A 9,074-nucleotide genomic window follows, 5' to 3' on the forward strand; every position below is an offset into this window, starting at 1 on the left:
CTCTGAGACTCAGCTGTCGTTTCGGATGCAGAGATGGATGGACTCAGGAGGGTAGGAGGTGGACATTCTGATAGAAGAACCAAGATTTAAATAAAATAAGAATGCATTATCCAACATATTTTCTTTGAAAATACATGATCTCATTTGGATGTATCTGTAATGCCCGCACCAAGGGTTTTTCTATTACTTTAGTCTACTTATTGTATTTTCTTCTGGTTACACATGGATAGCTTGGGTCAGGTATTATGGAAGGTGCTGAGCATACAGGGGTGAAGAGGACGGAGGAGTTTTTGTCCACTTGAAGACAGCAAGATATTAGCAATTTAATGAATTGATGCAGGTCGTGGTGAGTTCTACCAGGAAAATAATTAGAGCCCTAAGGCAGAGAGGAGTTGGGAGGGTCCCCACAGGAAGGATGGCCAGGAAGGTGTGAGTCATGGCCCCCTTATGGGAGGAGAAGTCCAAGGAGGGTGGGCCCCAGTGAAGAACTGGGCTCTGTCGCCCCTGGAGAGGAAGCAAGAAGGTCCTGAGGTGGGAAGCGGGTTGGTGCGGGTGAGGAAGAGGCGGGCTGTCTGGGAAGAGCGAGGTTGAGGGTAAATGGCATCATGGGAGAGAGCATTCAGGATTCAGAGGCTTATCAGCCAGAAGTATGTTCCACGAGTGTTTATTATGGAACCAATAGAGGTATTTTAGGGCAACATATTGCTTAGAGTCCAGAGTTAAACTTTTTAAAGACTGCTTCAGAATTTATCATTTAAGTGATGGTAGAGTTGCTTGACCTACTTTTTTAAGAACTTTAAAAATGAAATCACTCCGCATTAGCGTTTGTGAGGAAAATTCAGGAGAACTTTGGGCTTGCAGGGCACACACCCACGTGGAGAAGGAAGTTGGTGGAGGAAAGGGAAGAGGAGAAGATGGATAAAGCCATAGGATTCCGGCAAAGCCTGGGTTCTCCTCTCCAGTCCTCCACCATCCCGAGCCACAGACAGGGAGGGCGGCTCAGCTGCGGGCAGAGCTGCAAAACAGCGCCTCTCTTCAGTTCTCAGAAGGAGCAGGCGGGGACTCGCAGCACCGCAGCCTGACTGACGCACACGGGTCTCGCTAGTTCCACCAGGGCTTGATACACCCGCAGACCCGCGGCTGCCAGGGTCACGTCAGGGCCAGCACTGATCTCCCCCGGGAGCAGATGCCTCCGTCCCTGGTGTTAGGGCGCAGAGGCCTCGTGAGCAGGTCAGCAATATTTCAAAACAGGGAATGCAGAGTTAGTGGAGCTAGCTACCCATATTTTCCTACAGTTACTAAAGAAAAATGATGCTTAGTGACGATTGAATGAGATTTATGAGGGTTACAAGGTGTCGCCGTGACTTATCAGCTGGGGGTGTCAAAGTGGTCTTGCACAGGCTTCCATGCGGGCTGGGCATTATTTAAACTAAGGCAGAATGATAGAATGAAGCACTGTCTGCATTTAAGGTCTAATCAATTTCCATTTTCAATTTTTCAATATTTTGTTTCTCTATACCACCTCTCATCTTCTTTTGTATTTTTATTACTTTAATCCTGGTGAATATAATTGATCTAAAAGAATTTTTTTTTACTTTCATAGTTGCATCAAAGGGTAATATTTTAAAGCAAGTTAAATATTTGAGGGAAAATATGCATCTGGCCTATTAATAGGTTTCTGGAATAATGTTCATTTGATTGAAAATTCATTCACATCGGTAGCATGATTTTCAGTGTGAGTTCCTAGAAAGTTTGGCCAATAGGGAATATGAATTTGTTGGGCTGTATTTATGGAATGGCAAGCTAATATTTGCAATCAGGGTACATGGCTGATCTTGTTTGCCTGTCACTTTTCTATACTTTCCCTATCACTGTATGATAAAATGTTCCTCCCCGCTGGAAAAATCAAATCAACACCAGTGGTATGGAGCCCTTACCTCAGTGGGCACAGGGGAGGGTGACCCACAGCACTGGTTCCACCTAGCACGGACCTGGCCCCAGAGGTACAACAGGATCCCCGGGCACTACGAGGGTCAACCGAGGGCTCAAGGAGTCGTGATTCCAGATCCTCGGCTTCCACGTGAGCTGGTCCTCAGTCTGATGTGTTGTGAACTACCTGATGTTGTGGAAAACTGCCTTCTAACTCCTACAACAAATACCAAGTGCCTGGTGATCCTTCCTCCAGACCTTCGCTCGTCCCGTAACAGGCTGGTTCTGAGGGCTTCCTCTTTCCACCCAGGCCACACAGTCTCAATGTGAGGGCTGTAGAGTCATGTTGAGGCTGGGTAGCGTCAATCCTCTGACTTTCTCTGACCCGTTAACTTATTGAGCCAGTCTTCTGGGATCTCTGCTTCCCCACAGGAACTTTAATTTGTTGATGCCATTAATACTACCTGCTAGGACTTTGATTAGGATTGCGTTCCATCAACAGATCAAGCTGGGAGCAACTGACAGGCTCGTTGACAATATTGCATCTTATTCATGAACAAGCAATGACTCTTTGTATTTAATCCTTTTATTTCTTTCATCAGAGCTTTACAGTTTTCCTCACCAAGGTCTTGCACTTATTTTGTTAGATTTGTACCTACCTATTTCATTGTGGGGAGGGACTAGGATAAAGGTCTTGAGCTGTTGATTCCAAATTTCACTGGACACTGGAAACCAATTGACTTCTGTATTTTGACTTTGTGTCTTCCCTCCACTTGAATCTAACCTGTCTTATGGACCTTTCCATCCTCCTTAAGCCGTACTACGATTGACCCACCAAAGGGATATTGCCATTCGTTACTGTTTGTGCTGAGATGGTGAATCACTCTGAAAGACAGGTTTGGAAAATCCATTTGCAATGTAAGTTTTTACCAGTTGTGTTTTCAACAAACTTGAAGGAAAATCTGAATAGACCACCCACTGTCAGATCATGGGAAAAGTTTATTAGGTATCGCTGTGCGAGTTTGTCATATAATTCTGAAAGAATTCAAAGAGTTGAGGAACGCTGACCTAACACCATCTTTTCATTCCCTTGTACTTAATTTATGTGAGTGAATTTCTCTTAATTTGTCTCCTCCCTCAAAAGAATCAAAAAAATAATAGGAATGCAACTGAGGCTGAATGTGGCACATTTAAGAATCAACTTATTTATCTCAAAACATTTGCAATAAAATTGTACTTTATGTTAAATATCACACTATCAAAACTTATTTCCCATTTATGTTGCTTTCACAGATTGTGCATTTTTATAATAAATTAAAATTATTACAAGATTTTATTTTGTAAATAAATGAATTCTGCACAGATATTTTAATACCTGGGGCATTATGGTCAGGAGTAACAAAAAAAATGGGATGATGAAGTTAATGATGATGATAAACTCCCATATTAATTAAAGTATATATAGCTGATGTATTAAAATATACTAAGATGATCTGTAGAATATTTTAATGCACAAGTTTTTACTACCTAAATATAAATCATTCAGGGATGTGGAATGACACAGCAATTCCAGGAGATTAAGAAGTCATGTATAATTTTCGACTGTTAGCTTCTTCATGTATCATTTATAGGGACGATGATGGTCACAAATTGCCAGGGCATTAGGCATCCACTACCTTTGAAAGAATAATGTAATAGCAGGTTTTAAATATTTACAATATCCCAGAAGTCATATCCTTGCAACGATCTAAAATAATTATGAAAAAGTTCAGAAGGCAAGTTAAAGACATGTGTGGCGATATCAATTTTGTCAAAATTCTCTTAAAAGAACGTGAGCAAACCTTTTTTGGTTTGTTTTTGAGAAAACAAACATCTATTGGGCAAAAAGTCTGAACTCTGAAACCTGCTTCAGGAACGAAGGGATCTGGCAGAAACAATTCGCACTGCAGCACGTGCAGCCCAGGAGCTGACGGCAGGGTCTGCACTCTGGCTGCAGAGTCCTCCACCCTGTCCGTGGCCTCGGCCTTCCTTTCCTGCTCTCCTTCCCTGGCCGGTCCCTTAGCTGCACTGTGCTCTTGGTGACTCCCAGACACCAAGACAAGGTCCTGCCTCTACCTTTTGCAAATCTCCCTCCTCCACTGGAATGGCCTTCCCCCGTGGTCCTGGGGTCAAGTCCCTGTCGCCCCAGTGAGACCTGCCCTTGTCATTCCACACAGAGGCCCTTCCCCACAGCCTGGCCTGCAGTGTTCCACGCAGAATGGTGGCGGCCTGGTCTTGCCCCTCTGGCCTGCAGCCCCGAGAGCTGACGCTCTGGTTTCTTTGGCTCCTCCTGCATGTCTGCCACCGAGCAGGGAGCAGGGAGTTGAGGAGGGTCCATCAGAGACGCTGCACAGAGGAATGTGGGTCCTTTCCAGGATTCAAGCCTCGCTGTCAGAAGCTGCCTCAGGAGGAAAGGATAACAGTCTCCTAGAAAGTACATTTTCAGCATTTTTTTTCTCTTTGCTGTCTGAAAGAAAAATGGGGTGTACAATGGGGTGAACAGGGAGGTAGGCCATCCTTATTCTTGGAAAGCTGTTTATTAAGGATACAGCCTCGCCTCACTATCAACAGGGCCGTGGAGACACTGTGGCTGTCCTCTACCTGCTCTGTGACTGGTCACAGAGTTTGTCCAATGCCTGTGGCCCCCGGGCTCCTGGTGACAAGGCAAGTAGGACTCTGCCCCTGCCCCAGCAGCACGGTGAAGTAACATGGGCACTTTTCTCTCAAATATACATTTCTTCAAAGGTTTTTAATTGAATAAATAATCTAGTTCTACACACATTTGCTGGTAAATTCAATGTACTTGCCTGCAGGAATTTCAGGGGATGTAATATAATATATAATATGATAATTATATAATGATATAATATATTATAATATACATTGTGATAAATAATATAGTTATATATCATATATATAATTATATAATTATAAAATCATATGATATATTATAATATATAACATGAATATATATAATATATACTAATATATAATATAATTATATAATAATATAATTTGGCCAAGACAAAAGGCCAGGAATAACCATTTTTCTTTTTTTTTTTAAGAGAGAGAGGAAGCGGTCACTGAACCTTGGGTCTAATTTCTAAAGCTGCAGTAATTAAAAGTGTGGTATGCAAAGGGAACAAATTCAATGAAGCACAGTGGAAATCCTGGGAATTTCACAAACGACAGAAATGGCATTATACTACACAGCCCAATCATTAGGATATTATTTAAAATTTGGTTCTTATAAGTGAAAGCAATTCTCTATCACTGAACTCACATAAAGAAATTCCAGATGACCTGAAAACCCAAACCCAAGAGCAAAAATTTGGTAATATATAGAAGAAAATTTGGATGAAAATATTCATCATTTAGGGCATAGGAAATTTTTTTAGAAAAGATTAAGAAAGATAATAACATAAAAAGGATTAATTTACTTTATCAAAGGTATAAATAATATAAAATAAATGTAAAAGTTAAGCATCAAATGGAAAGACAAACTTTCTTAACGTGTAAGAAATGGAAGATTATTATTCGTAATATATAGCTTATATAAATTAATAAGGAAAATACAAGCCACCAAATCAATAAATGGACAAAGCCCATGAAACTCAGAGACTAGGGTAGGTAACTAATAAATGAGAACTTACTGTACAAAAATCTGCAAGTTAAAAGGATGGGATAGCATTTCATACTCATGAGATTGGCAGAAATGTAATGATAATGGCAAGTTTTGCAGAGAAGGAGGAATAGATCTTTCAAAATGTTGATTGGGGGACGCTGGTTGAGTAACTCGGGAGGGTCTTTGGAGAACATAGTCAGTTCAGCAGGGACGTGGCCATTCAGACCCACGCAGGAACCATACTCAGCGTGCTCAGTGTAGCTGTTCAGCACAAGAACTATGCAAGGATTCGAGATGACCCTACTGTCCATCAGGAAGAGAGTGGGTAAATGGCATTCTATTTCATGTGGAATGTCAGAAAGCAGTCAAATAAATGAATCAACTGTGTGTGTCAAAGCGATGAGATCAGGGAGAAAAGACCAAGCTGGGTAACAGGGTCAGTGTGATGTCCCTTATAAAATGCCACAAACACAGCATGAGACCATGTGTCACTTATAGGTAGAGAAGCAGACAGCAGAGGTGGGTGGACAAACTCTGCCACCGAGTTCTGCTCTCCACACCATGCAACGCCCATATACATCTCTATTATGTATGTTAGCACTTTCTGGGTACTTTATTCAAATTATTGTAGTCCTTGGAGCCAAAGGACATAATTAGCCATCTTCCACCTGAGATGTCTTCATGCATCATGGGTTAGTCAGCTCTGTGACCTTGAGCCCCTGACCCCCATCTCTCTCCCTTTGGCATAAGAGCCATGTTGCAATAGTTCCCCAGATGTGCCCTCCTGGATGGCCCCAGGCCCTGAAGCTTAACGTGCAAAACCCCAAAGGCATCTTCTTCCCAGTACCTGCTCCCTGTCTCTCAGCTAGCAGGACACGCTGCCATCTGACCATTGCCCCAGGCTGAAGAGGACCATCCTCCTCCTGTCTCTTCTGCAGGCCTCACACCCAATTGGCCCAGTGTTCTTAATCCCACGCGCCGTGTCTGCCACAGCCTCCCTTTCCTCTACGCCCCATGTGAGTCCATCCAGGCTTCCTCCTCTTTAGGCCAGATCATCACCGCCGCTTCCTAACTACGCTCTACATACTGCAGTGCAGCTGAAAGTCTGACTTCCCAGGTGCAGTGCCTTCTGTATGCAAGTCTGTCCTTGAACTGTCCCTGCTTAAAAGTCCCCCAGCGGTTCCTATGTCCCTAGAGCAATCATCCTCGAGATGCCCGCGGGTTCCCCGTGCTGACAATCTCCTTCTTGCTCGTGCTTCTCTTGCTCCCTCCCTCCCACTCAGCCCTGGAGCTGAAGTGACCTCTTTTTCTTTGTTCATCTGCTTCTTATTCACCCTCCCTCCTGCACCTTGACCCAGCTAACCTCTGCTCATCCTTAGGTCTCGCTTCCTAGGTTGCTTCTTCTAACCCCCACATGTGGACCACATGACCCTCTTTGGCTCAGTTCCCTCGGCTGCCATGCCTGTGTGCAGGGCCAAGGGCTGCACGGCTCAGGGAGGGCTGTCCAGAGGGTGGTTGGTTGGCCCAGTGTCACGGAGCTGTGCAGCATGGCAGCCATGTCTGTGCCAGCTCCGGCGTGGCACTCACCACGTGGAGGTAATTGCTGGCGACCTGTCTTTCTCACGGAGTAGGCAAGGAACACCAGAATTCATCGGACAAAACCCGTGACTCTTCACCTCTGTCGTGGGGCCATGTAAGCTTCAACTTGTATACCAGGAGTGCCTCTTAGGGAAAGAAGCAGAGAAGGAATGGAGGGCTGCCCAAGCAACTACATATTTTTATCCAAGAAAGGAAATTGTTTCCTGAAAGGAGAAGAGCGGACACACCAACGGTGGACTCTGAGCGCCAGGGCACAGATGGTCCTGCTTGGTCCCCTGTTGCTCCCTCCCCCGGGAGAGAGTCTCACGCTCAGGACGATGGTGTATGTGCTGAGGGCCTCTGAGGAGGCCTGAGCAGAGCCCAGCAGTCAGCAGCCCCGCTGCCCTGTGGTTTTAGATTGCTCAGCGCATGGAGAACCCTGGTTCCTGAGTAGCAGGCCGCTTGGCAAGGTTCTTCAGGGACCGTGCAGGCACGGAGCTTCCTGGCCCTAATGAGCGACACTTGTCGGGCACTCCCAGAACCTGACATGCCATTTTCTCCTCTGCTCCTCACCAGGGGGGATGAAGAGGGAGCAGCCACTTCCTGCCTGCCAAGATAAGGCGGGACCTCTCTACCCTCCACGGAACTCCTTTTAAACGTTCCTTTATATCTTAAAGGTCATAAAAGTTAATCATCGCAGAGTGCAATCTCTCAGTTGTGCTTACTTATTTTCAAGGAAGTTTTCTGTCAGAGGGGGAAAAAAAGAAAAAAATAAACTTTTTTGGAACTGGATTGCCAGGTTAAGATTTCACAAATTCTTTCCCACAGGACCCTGGGATTCCTTGAAAAGGTGCTGATGTTCATGGGCCTATTAACCAAGAAGGCTTATGTCTAGATGTCTTAAGTGACAATTAGGATTTCTTTTATATTTCCTTTGAAAATACCACTGAATCTAGTCTTTCCTTTTCTCACAACTCTAAACTGCAGATTGAAGTTCACAGGTCTATTCCAAAATGCACAAGAAATCCACACCAAAAAGATAACAGCATCATGTAACTGCTCGGTCAAGTTGCTATTTTAAATGTTTGAACTGTGTAACTCTAAGACACTGGAAAGCTCTTTGGTTGGCTTCTCCCTTTACTGCCATCTACATTAGTAGTGTGTGTCAGTTACCATTAAATAGAAGTCATTTTATGTGTAAACCTTGAGGAATAGATTTCTTTTAAGCAGAGCATACTCTATCGAATAGTTCAGTGACAGATTGCATGTTTGGAGAAATCTGATCTTACCCATTACACCATAATTTAGTTCATATTCAGTAATATTTCACTCAGTTTATTCGATCTTGGCATACGTTTGCAGAGATAAGTGAGATAAATATATGTTTCCATGCCAGTTTAAACAAATTCTATTGATATTTATTTTCTCCCTCTGGCAAAATGAGTCTCATGGCTGAGTGATCAAATGTTGTGTCAGACGAGATTTCATGCTTTTAAAATCGTGCCAGCCCAGGTCAACAGATGCCTTACATAAAGAATCCTTCAGAGTTCTGATTGTAGCACATGAATTCCTAATGGGATTGGGCAATGGAGCCACTTCCTGATTGATACAAGTAGATTCATTCTTCACTGTTGACCCCAAGTGTTGTAAGTGAAAATATGCTTATTTTTTCTACCTTCCACTGAAAAGGTGCAAACTGTTATTGAAATGGATGCTTGTTTCCTTAATTCATCTCCTTCTGCAATTCATCATGATGGAGTAATTTCTAAAACTCCGCCTAGCTCTCACTCCTGCTGTTTTTGCTGACAGATTTTTACAGCAGATCTGATATCTGATCTTCAATTTCTAGAGAGTGCATCTCCCAGGAAGGTCGATTTTGCTGTCAGCATAACTAAGGCTCAAA

This window comes from Sciurus vulgaris (assembly GCF_902686455.1).
Source record: "Sciurus vulgaris genome assembly, chromosome: 10".
NCBI lineage: Eukaryota > Metazoa > Chordata > Mammalia > Rodentia > Sciuridae > Sciurus > Sciurus vulgaris.